Consider the following 25,989-nt stretch of genomic DNA (forward strand, 5'->3'; position numbering starts at 1 on the left):
GATAGGCACTTGTCGGCTTTGGCGTTTATGTTTAAATTTAATGGATGGGCGGATGTCACGAAACATTTTATAGTGAGGCAGGCAGTTCGGGGTTTTAGGAAAGGTAAAAAGACGAAAGATACGAGACGACCAGTCTCGTTTGCAGTGTTGCAAGGGTTGTTGGGCATACTGCCGGAGATCTGTTTTTCCGGGTTCGAGGTGACGTTGTTTACGGTGGCTTTTTCGTGGGCCTTTTTTGGGGCATTCCGGATTGGGGAGTTGCTTAGTGCCAACAAGAAAGGGGTTGGCGGACTTAGGCTGGAGGATGTGACGGTTGGTGGGGACAGGGTGATGATCCGGCTGGTTCGATCGAAGACGGATGTCTTCGGGAAAGGTTTCACGGTAACGTTATTTGAATTGCCGGGGTCAGGGTTGTGTCCGGTGGCAAGCGGGCGGGGGTTTTTAGTACTCCGCCCAGTAAGGAGAGGATGTTTCTTCATTCATGCCGACGGTACGGCGTTGTCTCGGTTCCAATTTGTGCGGGTTTTCCGTTTGGGATTACAGAGATTGGGTCTGGAGCCCATGCAGTTTGGTACACATTCATTCCGCATTGGTGCAGCGACCGAAGCGGCTCGCTTGGGCTTAGGGGATGAGCGGATAAAAAGGATTGGGAGATGGGAATCGCTTCGTTTTCGCTCTTATGTACGGCCAGATAGGCTGGTTTGAGTTGGGGGTTGACAGTGGATGTGTTTTGGGGGGTATGTGCTGCTTCATCACTGTTATGTTTCCTTTTAGGTTGGACGGTGTGGATAATCGGCCATTCGTATATTCACTGGGCACGGAGGAGGGCCGCAGTTAGAAGAGACGGAACGCAGCTGGGCTTTCCTGTGGACCGGGTGGCACTATTCTGGTTTGGTTATCGGGGGTTTGATTGGCAGCACATGTGTACGGCACTGTTTCGTAAGGTAGCAGAAGGGGCCTTACCGGATGTGGTGGTAGTTCACGGGGGTGGGAACGATTTGGGCTTGATTCCCCAGCGTGATCTGGTTCAATGGATGAAGCGGGATGTGGACAAATTGAGGGGGCTTATCCCTGGCGTGAAAGTGGTATGGTCGGAGATGGTACCTCGTTTATGCTGGAGATACGCCAGGGATGTGAAGGCTGTTTCTCGATGCCGTGGTAAGGTGAACAAGACCATGTCGACGTTCATTCGTAGGCTAGGAGGAGTGGTGGTACGGCATCGGGAATTGGAAGAGCGGTTACCTGGTTATTTTCGGGCAGACGGAGTGCATTTGTCAGATGTGGGCTATGACCTTTTTAATCTAGGTTTGCAAGATGGGATAGCACAAGCCCTGTTTCTGTGTGGTGGGGGTCGCACATGTCCTTAAGGGGTCAAGGCAAGTGCTGTGGCGGAAAAGGTCTTGGTTAAACTGGAAGTTTGGTGGGTTAAGAAATTGGTAGGCCAAGGTCTAGGCGAAAGTAGGCCGGAAGTTAAAAGTTTGGAGGTAGGTTCGAGCCCATCGGTGGCTACGAACCAAGGGGTGTAGGGGTGTCTGGGTACACCCCTGCAGTTGGACAAATGGAGGTGGGGCCTCTTGGTAGGCCGTTGAGTTACATGTAAATATTATTGGTTATGTTAATGTTTATTTTGGTAGGGTCATTGTCGGGGGTATGATACAGGAAAGAGCGTAACGAAAGGAGTACTGTTGACAATGACCCTAAATTGTTAATTATATATATATTCATATTAATTAATAAAGCTGTGGACGTTATACTCCAACAGAAAACTTGGTGTCTGTGTGTTATTAAGGTATAGTTGGCACATGCCGAATAACGACTGTGCAATAATGTCATGAAACCACGGAGCAACGCAGGGAGAAGTGGGCCTTGACAGAGCCAGGAGTAGGCAGGTGAAGTTTAGGTCAAGGGGTTGTCCTAAGGTTTGTGCTAGGGGGCGTGGTTTAGAAGGGATGTTAAATAGCGGCCATTTTAGGGTAAGTCCATTCTAATTTGAGCCTTTCTTACCTGTAAATTGTCCCTCCCACCCACCCTATGTTTTGGAAGTTGTTCCCGTTTGGTCACAGCGGCGGGAAAAGGTCTTGGTTAAACTGGAAGTTTGGTGGGTTAAGAAATTGGTAGGCCAAGGTCTAGGCGAAAGTAGGCCGGAAGTTAAAAGTTTGGAGGTAGGTTCGAGCCCATCGGTGGCTACGAACCAAGGGGTGTAGGGGTGTCTGGGTACACCCCTGCAGTTGGACAAATGGAGGTGGGGCCTCTTGGTAGGCCGTTGAGTTACATGTAAATATTATTGGTTATGTTAATGTTTATTTTGGTAGGGTCATTGTCGGGGGTATGATACAGGAAAGAGCGTAACGAAAGGAGTACTGTTGACAATGACCCTAAATTGTTAATTATATATATATTCATATTAATTAATAAAGCTGTGGACGTTATACTCCAACAGAAAACTTGGTGTCTGTGTGTTATTAAGGTATAGTTGGCACATGCCGAATAACGACTGTGCAATAATGTCAAGAGCTTGCCATCATATTTGTATTAAATTAACACATAGCAATACAGGTTTATTACCCATGAGAGACAGGATGTGAAAAAGTATCTTGGAACATGTTCTGGTTTACATTTGCATAAGCATTCAGTGCGCACATACTTTTGTAACCAGAAAACAAATTTCACAACAAAATATTTGCGAGCACGCCAACTTCTAAAACTTAAAGGGAACATTGTCTGTGGATTTTGATTTGGCATAGGGTTATGAGGTCTAGGGTCAGTGTTTGGGTGGTACTAAGTTTTAGAGTACTTAGACATAATGGTGTCTTAGCGTTGTAGTCATGGCCGTCTTTAACGCAGGCAAACGGGGCAGCTGCTCTTGAGGGGCTCAAAGCAGCTGCCCCATGGGCCCCGCTGCCCTCAACTATTTTTTCCCCCTTGGGTCCCCCAGCCCGCACATTAAGGAGGCCACTAGGTGGGTATAGTAAGCAGGAGCCCGGTCACACGCTGTAGCCCTTTAACAGCACGACTGGGCCCTTTGCTTTTCGGCAGCGCTGGGAGGAAGGGACAGCTGCAAGCCACTTCCTCCCACTGAGGAGAGGAGCCGTGCGGGAGACGAAGGAGGGAGCCTGTGCCGGGAGAGGCAGATCCCAACAGCCTCAGTTTTCAGTCTGGACACTGGGGAATCACCTTCCAAGGTAGGAAACTAGAGGGTGGGTTTAAAAGTGTAAATTTATGTCAGTATGTCTGTCTGTGTATGTGTCTGTGTCAGTATGTCTGTCATTGTATGTTTATGTCAGTATGTCTGTCTGTGTATGTGTCTGTGTTTGTGTCAGTATGTCTGTCAGTGTAAATTTATGTCAGTATGTCTGTCTGTGTATGTGTTTGTGTCAGTATGTCTGTCATTGTATGTTTATGTCAGTATGTCTGTCAGTGTATGTGCTTGTGTCAGGATGTCTGTCAGTGTATGTTTATGTCTGTGTTTGTGTTAGTATGTCTGTCATTATATGTTTAGGTCAGTATGTCTGTCTGTGTATGTGTCTGTGTTTCTGTCAGTATGTCTGTCAGTGTATGTTTATGTCTGTATATGTGTCTGTGTCAGTATGTCTGTCATTGTATGTTTATGTCAGTATGTCAGTCTGCGTATGTGTCTGTGTTTGTGTCAGTGCATGTTTATGTCAGTATGCCTGTCTGTGTATGTGTCTGTGTTTGTGTCAGTATGTCAGTCAGTGTATGTGTCTGTGTTTGAGTCAGTATGTCTGTCAGTTTATGCTTATGTCAGAATGTCTGTTTGTGTATGTGTTTGTGTTAGTATGTCTGTCAGTGTATATTTGTGTCAGTATGTCTGTCAGTGTATGTGCCTGTGCTTGCGTCAGTATGTCTGTCTGCGTATGTGTCTGTGTTTGTGTCAGTGCATGTTTATGTCAGTATGTCTGTCTGTGTATGTGTCTGTGTTTATGTCACTATGTCTGTCAGTGTATGTGTCTGTGTTTGAGTCAGTATGTCTGCCAGTCTATGTTTATGTCAGAATGTCTGTTTGTGTATGTGTTAGTATGTCTGTCAGTGTATGTGCCTGTGCTTGTGTCAGTATGTCTGTCAGTGTATGTGTCATTATGTCTGGCAGGGGGCAGGGTGCAGGGGCCCCAAGCAAATGGTTGCCCAATATTAAAGACGGGCCCTGGTTGGAGTTAGGGAGATTAAGAGTCATGGGGTTTCAGGGTTAGGAGGAATGTATGGTTGGGATACCTGCCTTCTGGATGTGGATTGTAACTTAGTATATTCTCACCATGTAGAGACTGAGTTAGCAAAAATGGTAGCAAGCAAATTCAAGTTCAAGCAAATACAAAAATAATCCAGGTGCAGAGCTGTAGGGATGCAGATAACAATCAGATAGCTATCATCCAGGTGTGAATCCAGTGTGAATTGTCTAGAAGTAAATATTAAAATTCACCAAGTTACGCAAAAGTTAGAACACATATCATTACCCAAAGGCTTAAAGGGTCGCTCCAAGCACCAACTTGATGTTTATGCATTTTAGATATGGGTAAACAAAATTGCTGTATTGATTCCAAGACCAATCTTATACAGTGTTTGCAACAAACAAAACAGCAAATAAGTACATGTTTTCGTTCTGTTTCCTAACCCAGCCTGCTCTGCCTTACCTGCTCGATTGTAGAACTCTATTCCTGACAGTTACAATTCCTGGATATGTCATATCAATTCCCTTGTAGTATTTTTCCAAAAACTCAGTTGCACGTCATCTGCAAACATAGCAAAACTTTTTGGAAAGTTTAGTTCAGTTAAAAGATTTTATATCTGGAAAGCTGACCAATGAGATACAGCACGAAGGAACCGTTGGTCTGAATAGAGCTAAGACTGTGTTTTGAGATCTCATTACTTCCCTTTATACAGTGAAGGCAGTTTAGGATTTATAAAGAGCAATATTAATCATGAAATGACTCTAGGTGGCTGCCCAGGGCCCATCAGTTGTTCAGTAGCTCTAGAACCATGAATTTGCTGTGCGAATTCAACATTCCTTTGTAAAGAATGAAGAATGAATGAAGGGTCTCAAACCAGTAACCTGCCCAGGGCCCCTGTGGGATCTTAATCCTTCTCTGCAAAAAAAAAAAAACTGATGCAAATGATTTCTTCTCGGCAGATTAGTGACTAAAACTGAGTATTGTCAGCATATAGATGGCATTGAAATCCAAAAGATTTAATAAGGATACCAAGAGAGTCAGTATAAGGGGATAATAAAAGAGCACTAAGAACAGAGGCTTGGGGAACACCAAGTGAGCACAGTGGGGAGGAGGTGGCACCAGAGAAAGAGACACTAAATTAAAGAAAGGATGCAAACCAGGAAAGGACAGTCTTTTACGGAGTCCACTGTTGTGGAGGGTTTAAAGAAGAAGAGAGTATTCAACAGTATCAAAGGCAGGAGAGAGTTTGAGTAGAATTATGAGAGGAGAGTCGACTTTAGATTTTTATTTCAAGAGGTTAAATAATTAGTCACTTTGGTAAGAGCAGTTTCCCTATTATGGGAGGAGTGGAGCCAGATTGAAGAAGGTCAAGGAGGGAGTTTTGAGAAGGTGAATTAGATAAGTAGACACCAGCTGCTCAAGAAGCATGGAAATAAAGGGAAGTAGTGATATGGAACAGTAGTTAGAAGAAGTAGGGCCAAGAGATTGCTTATATAAGTATATTAAAATAAAGCTGGACAAATCATGAATAACAGGGTTATTCACTAATGTTAGAATTCAAAGTGAATTCAGAGTGAATTTCAAATTTGCCTATTTTGACCTTAGACTTGGAAATTCGTTTCGGACACAACTGCTATTCATTCAAATTTGGGCTGATTGGGTGTTTGGGCAAATTCAAAAATCCCAAGCAGAAGTGTACCTAAATTACAGACTAAGCAAACTGTGAAATGTCAAACATGTTTGGGGGCTCAATACTACCAATTTCGCCTGTGGTGCCAAAAAAAATAAAAAGATTTGATGGGAGAGAATTTAATAATAAAGGGAAAAACCGGGTGAACAGTAAGCAACATAAGCGTGCGCACGGGGTGTGCCGGGTGTGGATTGAGACCGGCAGGGGAGATCTCAGGATCCCCCCTGTCGGCTCATGCAGAGCCAGCGCTATCCAAACGCCGGCTCTGCTCTCAGCCTCCCTCCCCACCGACCCACAGGCAGTGAGGGAGGCAAGAGAGGACCGGCGGAGCTCTTGCCAGCAGCTCCGCCGGGTTCCTCTCGCGAGATCTGAGCGTTGCCGCGGCAACGCTCAGATCTCGCGAGAGTGAACTCTAGCCCCGCAGGCTAGAGTTCACTCACCACTGGACCACCAGGGAAGGATGGCAGAACAAGGATCCCCCCTCCCAGGCATAAGGTAACAAGGGAGGGGGGATATTAACTGATCTGCCCCCACCTCCACTGGACCACCAGGGAATGTAGCAAGGAACAAGAATCCCCCCCTCCCCACATAAAGTAAGAAGGGAGGGGGGATATTGAGCAATGGGGGGTCACAATCACCCACACACATACATCACCCACACACATAAAGCACCTACACACATACAGCACCTACAGACATACAGCACCCACAGACATACACAGCATCCACACACACATACAGCACCCACACACAGCACACACACACATACAGCACCCACAGACATACAGCACCCACACACATACACAGCACCCACAGACATACACATCACCTACACACATACAGCACCCACACATACACAGCACCTACACACATACAGCACCCACAGACATACACAGCACATACACACATACAGCACCCACAGACATACACAGCACCCACAGACATACAGCACCTACAGACATACAGCACCCACAGACATACACAGCACCTACACACATACAGCACCCACACATACAGCACCCTCACAAAAACACACAGCACCCTTACACACATTACACAAACAGCACCCTAACACACAGCACACAAACAGTACCCTCACAAACACAAACAGGACCCTAACAAACACACACAGCACACTACCAGTACCCTCACACACAGTACATTAACAGCACCCTCACAAGTGCACACACACACACACAAACAGCACCCTCACACACAGTACATTAACAGTGGCCAAGGCCAGTAGGGTATTGTCATGCATGAAAAAGGGCATTCATTCTCAGGAGGAGAATATAATTTTGCCTCTTTATAAATCACTGGTAAGGCCACACATTGAATATGCTGTGCAATTTTGGGCACCTGTTCTAAAGAAGGATATTATGGCACTAGAAAAAGTGCAGAGGCGGGCTACAAAATTAATAAAAGGAATGGAACATATCAGCTATGAAGAAAGGTTAACAAATTTAAACCTATTTAGTTTAGAAAAACGTCGCCTGAGAGGGGATATGATAACATTATACAAATATATTCGAGGCCAATACAAACCATTGTGTGAAAATCTATTCACAAACCGGACTTTACATAGGACACGAGGTCATGCGTTTAGACTAGAAGAAAGAAGATTTCGTCTAAGGCAAAGGAAAGGTTTTTTTATTGTAAGAACAATCAGGATGTGGAATTCTCTGCCTGAAGAAGTGTTTTTATCAGAGTCCATACAGATGTTCAAACAGCTACTAGATGTCTACTTGCAAAAACAGAATATTCAAGGATATAATCTTTCAATGTAGGGTAATAACTGCTTGTTCCAAGGATAAATCTGACTGCCATTCTGGGGTCAAGAAGGAATTTTTTTTCCTAGCTTGTTGCAAAATTGGAAGTGCTTCAAACTGAGTTTTTTTGCCTTCTTTTGGATCAACAGCAAAAAACATATGTGAGGAAGGCTGAACTTGATGGACGCAAGTCTCTTTTCAGCTATGTAACTATGTAACTATGTAACAGCACCCTCACAAGCGCGCGCACACAAACACCCTCACCCACATAGTACACTACCAGCACACACACACACACACACAGCAGTGTATGTGTGTGTGTGTATATATGTGTATATGTATATATACACATATATATATACATACATACATATATATACGCGGCGTGTGCTTGTGCTTTAGGGTGCACACTCTAATGCAATAGGCTGCGCACGCTTATGGTAAGCAATATATATTTGTATAATATATTTAACAAAGTAATAATTATTTTTTATAAAAAGAAATTCTAAATATATAATTATATAAATGTGTTTGTTTTCACTCCTACCCATGCGCTTCCCTCTGTTGGTTATTTTTTCTCAGTTGATCTGTGAGCCAAGCAGCAGGGAAATGCTTCCATCAGTGTACTGCAAAACAAATAGTTAATGTAAAATTCTGTATATATTTTGCAGCACACTGATTGGCCCATTTTCACACCTTTTTGGTTTCTTTTCCTGATTAATTTTTCAAAGCAACATTTAGTCGAGCTGAACTGACTTTCGGCTGAAACTCCGTTAAAATGTCTATCTTTGGGCGGAGCCTAACTGCGAAGCAGAGAGGTCGCATGGCGTCGGAGCTCCTGAGCAAATACCGCAAAAAACAGTGCTACAGCCCGATAAAACCGCTTAAAATCACCACGACCGTCAGCACAAGAGAGCAGAGCGATTATGGGTCGCAAATCGAAAAAATCAAAGCCGGATCGGCCAAGCCAGAACCATGACATTGGGGCAATGTGGAGACAGGCCCTCGAAACCTCAGGGCCCAATATGGCGACCTTCGCCGACAACTACTCCGACTTATCGGAAGAATACTCCCTGGAGGAAGACCCGATAGCAACACCGAGACAACCGGTGGCTGTGCCCAAACCCCAGGACCCAGATGGAGCACCGGTCACAACAGCGGTGTTAAAAAACCTGCTTGCAGGCCTGCAAACCACGCTCCAAGGGGACATAGCCGCGCTCCGCACGGAGCTTCAAGGCATCACCACGAGGCTGGACACCCTGGAAGTCACCTCGACAGCCCACGAACTAACTATCACCTCCCTGCAATCGGAGGTTACTCACCTTAAACAAACGACCATGGCCCTCGAACGGCGGTTCACCGCAGCGGAAGACGGGCGCAGAGCCACCAACATTAAGGTACGGGGGATACCGGACGATCTGCCCACAGAAGAACTGCCCCATTACGTGCGCAGGCTACTCACCGGCCTTCACACACCAAAAGCAGCCAAAGCCATTCCTCTGGAAAGTATATTCCGGATCCCAAAGCCGGCCACAGCCCCAGCGACGTCTTCCCGCGACCTCATAATCCGCTTTCAGTTCAGAAAAGACAAGGCCGCAACCATGGCAGCAGCTAGAGCGCAGGAGCCACTTACGTTTGAAGGACATTCATTGGCTTTCTTCCCGGATCTAACGGGCGACACATTGGCCTGGAGAGGCTCATTAAAGCCCTTTACCACGCTCCTTAGACAGAAGAATATACCATATAGATGGCGCCCGGACCGTTCCCTTCTCATCGTACGGGGCGAAAACAGGCATGTGGTCCACGACCTTCAAGACGCCCGAAACATGCTGCCAGTGCTGGGATTACCTCCGGACATCATGCAACAGGCGATGCCCCAGAAGAACGCGAGACCCTCACACGATTGGAACCCAGAGAAGGCTAAAATTTTCGTGCCACGACGATCGAGGCTGGATCCCCCTGAGGGGGCCGGTGCACGTGGACCCTAAAGGACTCTCAAGCTACATGTTGTCTTTATCAGGACTTTTGCATGTTTTCTAGTTTACCTACAGCCCTTTGGCACCATGACCTGCCCGCATATAGCCCATCACTTAACTCTGAGATCGCAGATAATCTGCGGAAAACGGCCACAGGAGGCTATTAGCACAGTCGCCTCTCTGCTCCCACCACTCACAGCCAACACGACAGGACACACACAGACTCCCCTCCCCTCCCCGTTGGTCTAGTGGCCCACGGGGCGACACACGAGGAACAACGACGCACACCATGACTACTCATGCATACACCAAATGAGCACTGACTGACCTGACGCTCAACACATAAGCACGAACCAACCTCAACATATTGTAAATGTCAGTGTGTTCAGTTAGACCACCTCCCACGACAACCAGACAGGTTGACCGAAAGTGTGAAGTGCCTGGCTCGACTAAGCTTCGCTAGCCAACTACCCGACCGTGAATCTCTTGGGCCCCCACAATTACCCCCACGTATGGCACCAAGCTGTCACCTTACCCCAACGTCAGCTCCACGACGATAGTCTCGAAAAACAAATGCCAAAAGTCGACAGTTTTTTTTATTATTGTTATTGTCCGTTAATCTAATATAAAAATGTGCAATGTTTATATGCCACCACTATATCACAATGTGACATGTTCAAGCTTATGACCGCTGTCGTGGCAGAGTAAGCTATGTTGTAATCCTCATGCACTCAAAAATAAAGAATTAAAAAAAAAAAAAAATGTCTATCTTTGAAGAAAAATTATTCTGCAGAACCGAAATTTCGAATGTACACATGTTTAGAGAAAAGCATTTCTTTCTTTTCAGGTATTATGCCCGGTTGAACAAACATTATTTATTTTTGCATCTCCGTTGCGATACCCATTCCTTCAAACTATTGGATTTACATGGAGTGGACTAACAAATTCCTAGGACAGAGCTCCTTGGTCTTGTTAAATCAATGTGTGCAGTACTTGTTTAAAAATGTTTTCAGAACCCTGTGATGGCTTTATTTTCCCTTAATAGACACTTACATGTTTTTTCTAGGGTAAACAATAGAGCTACAGCTAGGGTTAGAGCTAGGTCTTGGATTAGCACTAGGGCTTTGGTTTATTTTATCTTAGGGTAACTGGATATGCCTCACATTCTTGCCAACGTTTCTGGGAGTTACACTTTAGTGTAGTCGATGCCACTGTTACTTTAGTCCCTCACCCACTAGTGATATTGGGGCAAACTAGCTGAGGAGACAGAATCCTACTGATTTTCAGCTAATTTCCTACAATATCATTATCGGGAGAGAAGTAAGTTAAAATAGCAGCGGTTACAAATAGCATCTGCCTCCTAGACACATAATACCCATTTATTCTTGAATAGACACAGACATGAATGCTCTGGCACTGCGATTAGTGGCCTCTTGTACCCCACAGTGTTAGTCAAACTACGCAACATGAAAATATGCATGGATGATGTCACCAACTATGTAGTACAAGGTTTCAAAACAATATTGTGACTGCTAGCTGCTAGTGGTCAAGTGTCCTACATCTTAAGTGCCTTTAGGTATCTGTTTTGGAAAACTCATCACTGTCGAGCACATGAAGCTCTGTTGAATGAATGAAGATTTTGTGTTCTTCACAAGATTTTGTGACTAATCACAAGATTTGACTTTTATTTCAGGCCAGCAAAAATGTACGTCAAACATGAGGCCCATTGTCCCACTATCTCTTACAACGTCTGCAGGGAGAGAGCAAAATGTTCATTTTCATTATAACCTGCGGGTAAAATTCAGTTTAGATTAATTATGTTAAACCGACTGTTTACTCAAAATATTGCAATAACATGTTCCAATATGTCAGAGACTGAAGAATGTGGACTTGCTGGTAAATGCCTTGAGATTTTTTTTATGCTTCCATAGGGAAGCAATGGGGGCTACTGTGCATGTGCGGCAATCGCAGTGCTGCACCAATCATCATATCATTATAGAAATACAATGTTCAGTGTCTTAAAGCAGAGTGTGAACGTCAGTCCTGCAAAGATTGCTAGATTGGAACAGGAAGCGCATCTAGTATTTGTCTAAATGACAGCAAGTAAGGTGTACATAGTAAGCAATGTAAACAAGCACTACCTTCTCTTTTAGAAAAGTCAGTGATTGCATTGCTGATGGTGGCAGGACAGTCTTTTTGCGCCAGAACCATTACATTAAGCTTTAGTGGTTGTGGTGCTTAAAGTGTCCCTGTAATGCAATCTATAATGCAGTATGAGAGTTTGGTGCTATTCTAAGAGTTTCACTTATGCCCTAATATTCATAATCTGTTTTTTGTTTTCACACTGCCAAATAAGACTGTGAGATAGCTCAGTGGGATAATACATCATCAGCAGAATCTATTCAACCTTTGGGAGTTGCATGTACAATTCCCAGCAGGGCTCCCTCAGCCCTTTATCCCTATGAGGTAGATAAAATGGGTACCATTAAATTGGGTAATAGTAGCTTCCCCATAGATGTTGGACAAAGGTAACATCCCCAGGACATACTTGGAAACCAGAATAATCTAAATATACATTTCCTGGTTAAATTCTTTACTAGTAATGCTGTACTAGACTGAATTAAAATAATTTTTAGCACTGTTTTTAAAACCCAGAGCAGCCCTGGCACCCAGTACTGCATTGTTGTCTTGTATTATTTGGACTTTATTTGACCATGCAGAGCAATGTTTGAACTCCTTGAAGGGGCTGCCCATACCACTACAGAGCCCACACCATGTTCAATAGTAGCTAACAAACAGTGTGGGAAGCTATCGTTCAGTTTTCTCTAAGTTGGTAAACTGATTTACTGGTCAGGCCACTAACCATTGGTTCTTCTGGTAAATGTGGTACATTGCCATTAAATACTGTTGGTTTTTTTCAAGCTTGTAGTTTTTTGTTAGGATTTGGACATTTGTTACATTCAACAAATGTCTAGTGAGGTGTCCTTCTCTCTGTGTTGGTGACTTTTGGTTCTGGACTAGGATTCCAGTGTTTGTAAACACTGTCACTATTAAGAATTTCCACATTTATTACTAGACATGTGCAATTTGTTTCATTCTGAATGTACATTTGGAAAAATTTCATGCAATTCGGACATTCGGATGCTTACGAAGTTCCGAAGTGGGTTAGGATTAGGGTCAGGGTTTAGGGTTAGGGTTTAGGGTTAGTGCTAGGGTCCGAATTGCCGAAGTTCCGAATTGTCGAAGTGCCCAATTTCGGAAGTGCTGTACCAAACCGAATGCCATTGGTCCGAATTTCTGAAGCAGATAAAAAAAAATTTTCTTACCTGAATTTTCCGAAATGAACCGAACCAAATTTTTTGCCCATGCACATCCCTATTTATTACCACAGGAAATCATTTTGCATTATTTTGTAACAAATGCACCTTTAATTTTTGTGCAGATAATTTGGCCAGTTTAGAACATGATTTGTTGCATTGTGTCGATTTGAAAACGTATTTATCAAAGTGGTAACTATTAGACTTCTTCTTTTAATTGGCAAGCACTACTATCGGACATTCAGCCTAATACAATTTACCTTTGCAACTTGATTTGTAAAAAGAGTTTTTGATCCTTTAAAATTAAACTCCTATGCCATGTAGTGTTTCTATTACTGTGTCAACTCCATGAACATTGACAAGTAAAACTCAATATTTTCACCTAAAGATTTACTTGATTTCCCCATGATGTTTTGGAAGACATGTTAACCTAAATATCTGAGGCCCATAGTATTTTTTCTATATTGTTAGTCTTTTTTTGTTTTTTTTGTTCCATAGTGTTAAAAGAGAACGTTTGGATAAAGCACAGAATTCAGAATTGTTTGTTACTGTTGGCTGATAGAGAAAAAAAAAATACAAATAATTATGTACTTTGGCAGTGTGAAAACCCTCACACCAAACTGCTAGTACAGTAGGCCTCACTTTCATGACATTTCCTCAAGACCTGACAGCTTGAAAAAGTTAACTTTGCTGCCTACGGGGATATTTGTATTTTACAGAATCAAGAGCTTCCTGTTTGCATGAGTATTTGGAAATGTGTTCTCTGTAATATTTTTTAAAGTGTACTACTGCTGAAGAGATGTGAAATAAAATAAAGATTTGCTTAGCTCTATTTAGAATATTACCTAGAAATATATTTAAATGGTTGCTCCAACAACCATGAGCACTTCAGTTATTTGGTGGTAGGAGTCAGCATGTGCAGTGCCTCTGCTTGAAACACTGCACATACTGAGATATGTAATATGTAATAGTGTTCTGGAGGCTAGTTGAACTCTGTCCCATGCTGCCTAAAGATATCCCCTGGACTGCAAGGAAGGGGAGGCATGACTGCTGCCCTGCAGTAAGGGGGTGGGAGTGAGGGATACATTGTTGCCTATATGGTGGGATGGATTTAGTTACATTCACTCCAGTGGATTAAGTTAGTTGCAAGCTAGGCCTTGCTGGAGGTGCTGCAGGCCTACCTAGCTTCCAATGGATCCGGTTCTCTGGCAGAGCTGATGGCCGACCTTCCCCAGGCCCGGATGGAAGTGGAGCAGCTGGTGGCGGAGACCCCTTCTCTGGCCCGCGGGAGGAGGCCGAGGTGTTCTAGGCCTCCTTCCCGCCTTTCCCCCAGTCCGGTGCGTAGAGGAGGTGGATCAGAGGCCGGGACCAGCGGGCAGCAGCCGGCGCCAGAGCAGGAGGCAGCCGCGGGTGGTGAGAGCTGCGGTAAGGCGGGTCCAAGATGGCGGAGCACGGGAAGAGCGCTCGCGCAGTCCTCCTTCTTTTCCGGTCCGGCAGGAAGTGACGCATCGATGTCTGAAGTCCGGGCGGTGCGTGGAGACGCCGGACGTCACAAGGGGCGCGTAAGTGACGGACGCACGGCGCACAGTGCGGATGTCACAGGCCCCACCGGAGAACCCAGAAGTGTGCGCAAATTTGGCGCCGGAGCCCCAGGGGAGCCATGGGGGAGCCCAAGACCGGGATCGGAGGGCTGTACAGCCCAGGAGAAGGCTGGGGGCGGATGCCCTGCAGCAAGTAGAGCCCAGGACTCAGGGACTGACGGCCAGGAGTCCAACATGGTGGAGAGACAGCAGCCAGAGGAGGCTGCAGGAGGACTCGGAATCCGGATCACAGGAGGAAGATGAGGAAGAGTTGGACCAGAGGACCGTTCCCAAACCTCGCCAACCTGAGCAGGCTACCGTGGCAGCTCCAGTAAGCGGTGAGTTGGCTTGCACTAGCGCTTGGGGTAGCCTAGCTGGGGGGCAGGGCGCGCTAGGGCAGGAGCAGGCTGCGGATAGGGAATTGTTGTGCTTGCTCAGGTTAATGGTAGATAGGTTGCCAGGGTCTGCACATAGCCAATCAGGGGACGTACGCAGGGTGCTGGAGGAGGCTCCAGCCGATAGGGCCCAGGCATGGGGGGGGTTTCGTCCCGCTCTACATGGTTGTGAACTATCCCCCTTGGGCAAGCATGTCCCTGGGGAGACACGGGATAAGATTATTAAAGGGGAATTTGAGGACTTTCTGTCCCTGGTTTCCCCGGACAGGGATTCTGTGGATCGGCTACGCCGTGGCGAGCCACAGGACCCTGAGAAGGGTAAGCAAATCCCACGAACGTTTGGGAATTGGTTAAAGGGTTTCGCGGTTTTCGCAAGTATTCTGACCCGTCGGTTCCCGGATAGGGCGCCGGCGTTGTTCGGGTACTTGGATCTGATTTGGGGTGCGTATAAAGGTATGGCGGGCAGAGCTGGTTAGTTTACGACCAGCAGTTCCATCAGAAGATGGCAGCGTGTCCTGGATTGGACTTCAGCACGCAGGATGGCAGCCTGTGGCTGTTACTCATGACGCCTAGTCGTCCGGCGTCCTTTCCAGGGGCAGCCGGCGCCGGAGCTTCCTCCGGTGCGCCAGCTGGGCAGAAAAAAGGAGTGTGCTGGTTCTTCAATGAGAGCCACTGCAGGCTCACCCCGCCATGCGATGCTTTAAGAAGGCGAAGCAGTCCATCCCCAAGGCAGGGTCCCGAGAGGATGGTTCCAAAGGGGAGGACCCCAGTGAGCGCGGCAAGGATGTTGCCATGGCTCGATGCCTACCCTAAACGCTGCGACGCTGCAGTGTTGGAGGAAGGGTTTTCAGTCGAATTCTGGATCCCCTTTGTCGTCTCGTCGGAGCCACTGTTGGCGGATAATCTTCGGTCGGTCCAGGGTAAGGAGGACGTTTTGGGTGCCAAATTGGGAAAAGAGTTGTTGTTGGGGCGCATGGCGGGGTCGTTTTCTTACCCCCCATTTCCCAACTTGCGGGTATCGCCCTTGGGGCTGGTACCTAAAAAGGAGCCTGGCTCCTTTCGGTTGATTCATCACCTGTCCTACCCGGCTGGGAGGTCGGTGAACGATGATATTGATAAGGAGTTCAGCAGGGTGCGTTATTCCTCGTTGACAGGGGCCCTGTGCCTTCCCATGGGTTGTTCAATATCGTGTTCTTATTTTGAAATGTTTTCCTCGTTTTTGGAATGGTTCGTGGTTCAGTATTCGGGTTTAGATTCGGTTATGCATTATCTCGACGACTTCCTGTTTGTGAGTCCTCGGGAGGGTGACGGATGTGCTCGGTTGTTGTCGGCCTTCCGCGCAGTGTCCGCGTGGTTTGGTGTCCCAGTGGCGGAGCAGAAGACAGAGGGGCCTGCCGTTTTTGGGCATCGAGATTGACACCATGGACATGGTTTTTCGCTTACCGGACAAAAAGCTAATGGTGCTGCTGAAGCAGATTGACTTGGTCAAAACGTCTCGAAGGTCCAGTTGCGCACGATGCAAGTACTACTGGGTCATCTAGCCTTTGCTTGCAGAGTTTTGCCCATGGGTCCGACTTTTTGCCTGCGTCATTGGCAACGGTTGGTATCAGGGAGGCTCACCATTTCATTCGGGTGACGGCCAAGCTTAGGGCTGACCTGCAGGTATGGAGTGCCTTCCTGGGTAAGTATAACGGCCGATCATGCTGGTTGCGGGAAGCGGTTCCCAATGCCGAACTCGACCTCTATACGGATGCATCGGGGTCGGTAGGGTTTGGAGCTTTCTTTCAGGGCAAGTGGTGTGCGGCTGCTTAGCCGTCGGCATGGCGTGAGCTGGAGGTGATGCAGAACCTTACGTTCTTGGAGCTGTTCCCCATAGTGGTGGCGCTAGCACTGTGGGGGGACAAATTGCGGAACCGGGTGGTGGTTTTTCACATGGGCGTTACCGGGGGTCTGTGGCTCGGTCTCAGAGAGTCGGCTGTTTCAGGTTAGTTTTGCGCTGTGTTTCTTCAGTGCGTTGCGGGTGGGGGATCTTGTCGCCCCCAATCGCCGGTCGGTTTCTCCACTCCTGCTGTCAGATGTGCGTATTCGCAGATCCAAGACAGATCAAGCCGGTGCCGGTGTGTGGCTCAGGGTAGGGAGCTATGGGGGTGAGTATTGTCCGGTTCGGCTCTTCCAACAGTATATGGCGAGTCGGCCGGCGTCGGCCTCGTTGTTGGTGCATGCGGATGGGTCCCCGCTTACGCGTTTTCAGTTCGCGTCAGTGTTGGGGAGAGCTTTGGTGGACTGCGGGCAAGATCCATCCGGGTTCTCGCCTCATTCCTTCAGAATCGGAGCCGCTACGCAGGCTACCGGTATGGGCTTGTCGGGTTGGGTGGTGCAGCGATTAGGCAGATGGTATTCCAGGAGATTTCAGCTGTATGTCCGACCGCATCTGTTATAATTTGTTTCAGGTTGTGTCCCCCGTTATGCATGGATCTTGGGGCATTCGTTCATATATTGGGCAGCTCGATGGGCTCAGTCTCGCTCCTACGGACGGAACCTAGGGATCTCCACGGACATAGCAAGGGTACGCTGGAGGGGTGTTCGGGGTCTGTCCTGGAGGCAAGTCTATCCGGAGTGCGTGGCCCTTAGCAGGTTCGTGTCGGGAGCTGTTACAATTGTGATTCACGCAGGAGGTAATGATTTAGGGAGGGTTAGATCGGTGGATCTGATGCACTCTGTCAAGCACGACTTGGCCCAGTGTTTGGCTCTATTCACAGACTGTACCCTGATTTGGTCGGAGATTGTTCCCCGTCCTGGCTGGCAGGTCTTGCCGCATGCCAAGGGTCTGGAGTGGAGCAGGCGCAAGCCCAACATGACGATCTCTCGGTTTGTGCGGCGGCTTGGTGGTGTGGCGGTCCGGCATGTGGAGCTGGAGAGGGACAATCGGAATTTGATGAGGGCAGACGGAGTGCACCTGAACCAAATAGGATTGGACATTTTAATGGGGGTCTGCATTCGGGTATAGAAAAGGCGCTGGCTGCGGGGGGCGCGATGCCAGAAAAGGAGAGGGAGGGCCGGCATTGCGCACGTAATGCACAGAAAGGATTTGGGGAGTCGCAGCCTGCTAGGGCTGATGGCCGAAGGCAGGCTGTACGAACTCTGGATAAAGACTTGGAGTATCTGTCTGTTGGGTAGTCACCCCAACAGCTGACAGGTGGAAATGCTGGCTGTGTTAAAGTTTAATAAAGCTGTGGCCGTTGCCCTTACCCAACAATCATGTGTCATGTCGTTATTGGGGGTAACGGGTTTGGTATTTGGGTCAACAGTCAAGATATCCCCTGGACTGCAAGGAAGGGAAGGCATGACTGCTGCCCTGCAGTAAGGGGGTGGGAGTATGAGGGATACATTGTTGCCTATATGGTGGGATATAAGAAGGAGAGCAAATGGGAGGGTACTCACCAGTGCAGAAGGAGCAGTCTGGAACAGTTTCCCGCCCGCCCTCCCCACTTTCCTATGCTATGTGATGGTTTCTTGCTTGTGGTGGTGTTTGTTTCTGTTCTTGTTTTGTCACAGCTATGGTGGAGTTCCAGGCCAGCGCACGTAATGCACGGAAAGGATTTGGGGAGTCGCAGCCTGCTAGGGCTGATGGCCGAAGGCAGGCTGTACGAACTCTGGATAAAGACTTGGAGTATCTGTCTGTTGGGTAGTCACCCCAACAGCTGACAGGTGGAAATGCTGGCTGTGTTAAAGTTTAATAAAGCTGTGGCCGTTGCCCTTACCCAACGATCAGGTGTCATGTCGTTATTGGGGGTAACGGGTTTGGTATTTGGGTCAGCAGTCATGTCAATTCTGTGCATAAATTACGTCTGTTGTTAGCGCACATTGCCTGTTGTCCCCACTCCCTCCCCATGATGGCCCAGGCCGCGTGCATACACTCCAAGCCAGCGAAACGGTGCAAGCACAGGCTTTTCTATGAGAAGTCTGTGAACGAACCACGCACTTCCCCTATGATGCTGCACAGAAGAGCTGCATGCTGGATTCAAGGTATGTAAAACTTTTTTTTTTTAAAGTTTTGCTACTAATTGAGAGAGAGGACCATCCCCGTAGCGCCCAGTAGGGCATATTACACCAGAAAGGATCAAATCAGGACCTGTCAGGATGGTGTTCATAATGAGATCAGCTAACTGTCTGAAAATTACAAATGAGAATTTTGGGGAGTATTTGCGAGTATAACTCATCACGGGTAAGGTTTTAGAATATTTGGGAACAACTAAACAGAAGCAAGATTGAGACGCTGGGGTGAGAGAAAGTGAGAAGTATACTGGCATCTATCATTTTCTTTTTAGAAAAAAAGGTCAGCCTTAGATGAAACATATTTATGGGAATTTATTAGGAAGATTACCCAAACAGCAAACAATTAATATTTGATTAAAGAGACACTGATGGGTTGCTGGGCATACTCTCTCTTAGTGCTGTTACCTAACCCCTTAAAGACGGCGGGCCTTCTATGACTTTCTTTTTGGGGCGGTCCTAAACGCCGGCGGGCGGCATAGAATGTCCCCACCGCCCTTTGTATTTACCAGGTCCCCACTGTTCCCCTGACGGCGATTGCGATCCTGCAGTCTGCCTGGGAACTCATAAGTATTCTTTGCCTTGATTTACTATTTGGAGCGCCCCCTATCTGTTTTTGTTTTATATTCTAATCTTGTGTTTTTTAAGTGGTTTTTAAACACTGGAGAAGTCGCACCTATTAAGAGAGCAACTAAAATACCTCACCTCACTTGCACTTTGTGTGTTAAGATTTCTTCTACACCAGAAGAAAGGCCTACATGAGGGCGATACAGAAGGTGGCAGCATGGATTCGCCCAGTAACGCGACGCCATCTTGGCGGGAATCCCCCTCCATGTAAGCACAAGCGGGAAAAAGCCCAACTAAGGCACCAGCTCCGGCACTCTAACTGTCCGTCATCAGCCAACTCCCTGCACCAGCAGACTGGCACACCTCAGACCGTCTATCGGTCAACAAATTTATGCTCACCGTTAAGCAAGCAGCAGACCTGCTCATCACGACAGACAGGGGCAGTGAGAAGGCACTTGGCTGAACCCACAGATATCCGGGACTGCTACTCCCATCATCATCACACGGACGTTATGAGATCCATATGCCCACAGCATCCTGCCTCACCTCGAGACCCCACCACAGATGACCGGATAAAAAGCGATATCGCCCACACGCCTGCATTATTTTTGCCGCCGGTGGGAATAGGCTGAGCAGGTATTCCAACCCGCAACCATGATGCCCAGTCACTTAAAGGAGAAGCCGAGTAACTGGACCTACCCGATGAGAGACTCATCCTGGAAATATGTATAATCACCTTTCAAGTTCGGACTCTTATTTAACCTTAATAGTTTTTATCCTTATGTACTTAGACTACTCATTATGCCTCTGCTTTTCTGTTTAGAAGCTGCGACCAAACTACCCAGCTGACCTCTCGTTTTGCAACAGGCTGTTTAAGAGTACGCTGTAACACAAGATAGCTAGTCTTACATCAGTTCACTGTGTCTTACACATGTTAGTTCATAGGATCTAGTCCTCCAATCTTGTTATGCGTAAACCGTTAAAATATCGACTAGCTATGAACTTATTAATATATCCTTTACATAAAAGCACTGAATTTAGCGAGTTATGTGGGGCCTTCACCGGGCTCCACACACACTGGAAAGCCAGCAAGCAGCTAGATGTAACGAAAATATTACAATTTAAATGCATATATGTTCAACCTGTTATCAATGCACTTAGTCTGTTTTTTCTACTGTCCAGAGCCAACAGGAACTGTTAATATAGGCCAGGGTGACTTCTGTAAAACGTGTTCCTTGCCTTTGGCTACCCTCTAGTCATGAGGGCCTAGTTTTCAGTTTTAAGCTTGCTCAACCAGAATAGATAGCATATGCGCAACACTCGTTTAATCGCACAAGCGACACTCATGTAGTCAGCCTAAATAACCTGATCAGTTTATTAATTGATATGCTGTCACACCACCTCTTATCATCTTGTATTCTCCTTATAACCTTTATACAAAAATGTGCACCGATTTCCTATGCCACAACTGTTATGCTTTGTCTATTTCAATGTATGTTCCTGCTGTTGGGGCAAGACACAAATGCTTGTTAAACTAACTCATGCACGTAAAAATAAAGAATTAAAAAAAAAAAAAATGCTATGCAGAACTAAAAAAAATAAAAAAATTATAATTTTTACAATATTTTATTCAGATTCAATTATATTTGATATACAAATATTTGATGTGTCATGAAAGTCCTGTTTCTCCTGAACAAAATGATGTATGATAATTGTGGGTGCATTTAATTATTTTTATTAATTAAAAGCGCCAAAAAAGCATAGATGTGTTTTATTAATAATCCTACCAGGCCCACAGTTGCCAATTACATTTAATTTTCCTTTGTTACATATAGTTCATTTATATTTTATAATTAATTTAAGTATAATATGATGACAACTAACTCAAATATGCCTTTGTAAATGTACTTATTGGAACAACACAAAAGATTAGATTATTTTTTATCATTTATGCGCAAAATAAAATTTGAGGCAAGAAATTATTTAAGTTTCATGAAACTTGTTAGGACTAGACAGATTCAATGGAAGCATTCCTTACACAGCTGTATCCGATAAATAAAGTGACACATGCACTTTGCTCTTTCTTAAGACAGTTCTAGATCACTTAAATCAGCCAATGCCACGTTTGTTGCATCTTAAATTTTGGTTAATTTGCTACTGCTTTGCATTTCAGCTTTAGCACCTGCCTTGACGCTCAGATCTAAAATTGGACATTTTCTGTATTTTCACTGCAGTTTGCAGAATTAGCCTCTCTCCAGATGTGGATGAATTCTGGACAATGAACTTAAAGCACCACACAAGATGAGTCAATAAACTGGAAAACTGTGCTGCTGACTGTATGCAGACATAACAGTGTCTATCTAAACTAAAACCATTAATACATGGTTTTACTTATCCATTTAATAATTTAAGATGATGCCTCAGAAGTGGAGTACAGGAGGTTGCTCAGAACTGGCTAATAGACACCTGTAGTGAGCTTAAGCATTGTGGCTTAAATTAGGCCCTTCAATATAGAGTGTGTGAGGTTTAAAGTATAACAGCACAGCAAACTCACATCTTTCACAAAGAATTTCCAATTTTATGAAGAGAGCATGGAATAGTTAAAGTAACCCAGACCAACAAATATAATGCTACAATATATTTTTGCTCTTTCTTAGCTTCTCCCTCAGAAAAGTGTTTGTGTCACTCAAGCTTTTTTTAGGTGCCCAGTTCTGAAAAAAATGTTTGTTTGCCTTGTGTTATTTGTCTGTCTACCAGCTTGGTTTCAGTAAGGATTCACTGTATTGTTCCTTGTTATTGTTTGTGTTTTATTGTTTTTCACCCTACTCATGTAGTGTCCTTACCCTTCCTTTCCCATTGTGCTTGCGGTGATTTGTCCTGGTCCTCTCCTCTACTGGGTTCTCCAGTGCTTAAAAGCTTCATATTTATGGGAAGGGTTCTCTTACAGATCACTCAGGATGAAAAAAAAAACACAGGAAAAAAAAAAATAGTGGCCCCTGTTGGACCTACAGTTTCCCCCATAAACACAAACAGCCACACCATAGGGCAAACTACAAAGCGCAATTTTCCAATATAACTGAAAGCACATTTATACACCCAGAGTCCCCTCCACTTAAAGGACCACTCTAGGCACCCAGACCACTTCAGCTTAATGAAGTGGTCTGGGTGCCAGGTCCAGCTAGGGTTAACTAATTGTTTTATAAACATAGCAGTTTCAGAGAAACTGCTATGTTTATCAATTAGTTAAGCCTTCCCCCTAATTCTCTAGTGGCTGTCTCACTGACAGCCGCTAGAGGCGCTTGCGTGATTCTCACTGTGAAAATCACAGTGAGAGCACGCAAGCGTCCATAGGAAAGCATTATGAATGCTTTCCTATGTGACCGGCTGAATGCGCGCGCAGCTCTTGCCGCGCGTGCGCATTCAGCCGACGGGGAGGAATGGAGGCGGAGAGGAGGAGGAGAGCTCCCCGCCCAGCGCTGGAAAAAGGTAAGTTTTTACCCCTTTCCCCTTTCCAGAGCCGGGCGGGAGGGGGACCCTGAGGGTGGGGGCACCCTCAGGGCACTCTAGTGCCAGGAAAACGAGTATGCTTTCCTGGCACTAGAGTGGTCCTTTAAGTTCTCAAAATGACACTCACTATTCTATATTTGAACGCCAAAGGCCTGAACTCACCTTACAAAAGGAGGCTGGCTCTAAATGAAGCCAAAAAAAAGCTGGCCTTTTACCAGGAAACACATTTCAAATGGGGACATAGGCCCAGATTTTGTTCCAATGCTTTCCCACATGATTTCCACTGTTGTTTTAAAAGAAAAAGAGGGGTGTTTCAACCTTAATTGGTGGTGGAGTTTCCTTTGCCATTGTAAAAAAAATGTTAGATATATACAGTTACAATGTTATATCACTAATGAACCCTAAACTCTTGTTAATGTATATGGACTGCACTCAAATCAAGGTGAAATCTTATCTAAAATACTAGCCATGGGGACCCAACAAAAGTTCAGGGACGTCATTATAAGGGGCGACACAAATTTTATTCTGGACACTTCCTCCACAGGTAGGATCTCCCATACTACTGCAAAAAAAGCTGCTGAACGCAACTGAACACAAATGCACAACTATACTTCAACATGACTTCATAGACCCTTGGAGAATAGTACACCCCGCGGACCGAGACTATACATACCACTCACCCGTACACAATGCATACACCGGAATAGACAAATTTCTCACTCTGGCCTCCATCACGCACAAAATACATTTGCATAGGTTTGATAACGTGGTCGGATCATGCACCTATACTCCTGTCACTCCATGGTCGATTCCCGAATACTGGCAAAGGCTCATTGAGGCTTAATGATACTCTTCTAGTCGACCCTGCAATAGTTTCCTCTATCAAACAAGAGTTAGCATTATACTTTTTCAACAACACGACTCCTGGCGTAAGCATTGAACATATCTGGCAAGCACATAAAGCAGTGATTAGGGTAGTGATTATAAAGACTGCTAGCTATGTCAAAAAACTGAAAAATTCAAACATACACCTCTCTGATACAGGAACTGACAGACCTTACACAGAGAAACAAAACAACACCATCTCTCACACTGAATGATTAACTAATCAAATTATAAACCAAACTTTGGGAAATTGAACTAGAAAAAACAACCTACATGCTTAAAAGATATAAACATAAATTCTTCATGATGGGAAACAGAGCGGGAGCCTTACTTGCTTCCCAATTTAAATCATGCTAAAAAAATACCAACATTGCGTATGTATACTTCCATACTAAGGAAAAGATTATGAACCCACAAGATATAGTAGACCCATTGCCATGTGTTATGGTAAACTATATAATCTCAAGGTTGATCCGTCCACAAACATTCTTTCAACACACGACATCACTAGATTCTTAGAGACACTAAAAATTCCCAAACTACTCCCAGCAGAACTAGACAGCTTAACGGCTCCCTTTGATACTTTGGAAATACAAAAAGCAATTAAACACCTACCTAACACAAAGCACCAGTAACGGATGGCTATACAAGTTTCTATTATCAAACTTATGCTGACATTCTGTCCCCACATATGGAGAAGCTCTTTATTTGCTGCCTCTCCAAAGGAGCCTTGCCCAGCGACATGCTATAGCACACATCTCAACCCTGCCTATACCGGGCAAACCACCCACACAATGGCAACATTTCCAACCCATTTCGTTCCTAAACAGCGATGTCAAATTCTATGCCAAAATAATAGCGAACAGAGTGGCAAGTATTCTCCCACGACTCATACACAACAATCAATCGGGATTTGTCAGTGGAAAGCAGGGTACAGACAACACAAGAACGATAATTAACATCATATTACAAATGGGATCAATGAAAAGCAAAGGTCTTCTCTTAGCACTCGATGCAGAGAAAGCCTTTTATAGGCTGCACTGGATGTACATGGAACAAGTACTATCACATTATTCAAACATGCTAGTCTAGGGTATCATGGCTCTTTACAATAACCCCACTGCCCAAGTCTCCAACGCAGGTTTCCTTTTGACTCCTTTCCAGATGAGAAACGGCACTAGGCAAGGCTGCCTCCTCTCACCCCTTCTGTTTATTTTATCACTAGAACCACTGGCTTACAAAATCAGGGAACGGGTGGACATAACTGGTATCATGATAGGCAGACATGACCACTGCATATCCATGTTTGTAGATGATATCCTCCTGACTATCAGTAACCCATCCACATCTCTACTGAACATATTGGACTTGCTGACACAATAAAGAAACCTATTTTACTATAGACTAAATCAAACAAAGATGCAAGCCATGCCAGTCGGACTCCAATCAACCCTGGAAGACACTCTCAAACAGAAGTATGACTTTGACTGGAGAAATAAGACTATTACATACTTAGGAGTACAACTTACACCTACTACAGGGGATATCTTCACAACAACTTCAAACCATTACTCACTCAATGTACAAAAGAATGCCAATCGTGACAATTATCTCAACCTTTGTTTGGGAAAAACTTAAGCCCAGAATTTCTGCTTCTTGGTTGCAGAGGTGGGGAGAGGATGGTGGGGTGGGGTTGCCTAACCTTTCTGCTTATTATAAGGCTTCTCAACTAGAGGAAGCAGTGAAACTACATACACCACCCACCATCCTCAAATGGGTAGACATGGAAAGGAAACAAGCCCCTAAGGGATCTCTTATAGACCTCATGTGGACCCCTAAATTACTATGACCCAAACCCCTACAACTACTTCCAACCACAAAATAAACACTATGCCACTTGGACTGGTTCCAACAAATGTGTGAAGTCCACCTCAAATTTCTAGCTAAGACCCCAATAACGGCCCTAAGAGCGATATTGCCATGTCTGTCCCTGCAATCCTGGCACAAATCGGGTATAGATATGCTAGAAAAACTATTCAACCAATCAGATTTTGCCGCATTACCAG

Source organism: Pelobates fuscus, chromosome 3, assembly GCF_036172605.1.
Source record: "Pelobates fuscus isolate aPelFus1 chromosome 3, aPelFus1.pri, whole genome shotgun sequence".
Taxonomy (NCBI): domain Eukaryota; kingdom Metazoa; phylum Chordata; class Amphibia; order Anura; family Pelobatidae; genus Pelobates; species Pelobates fuscus.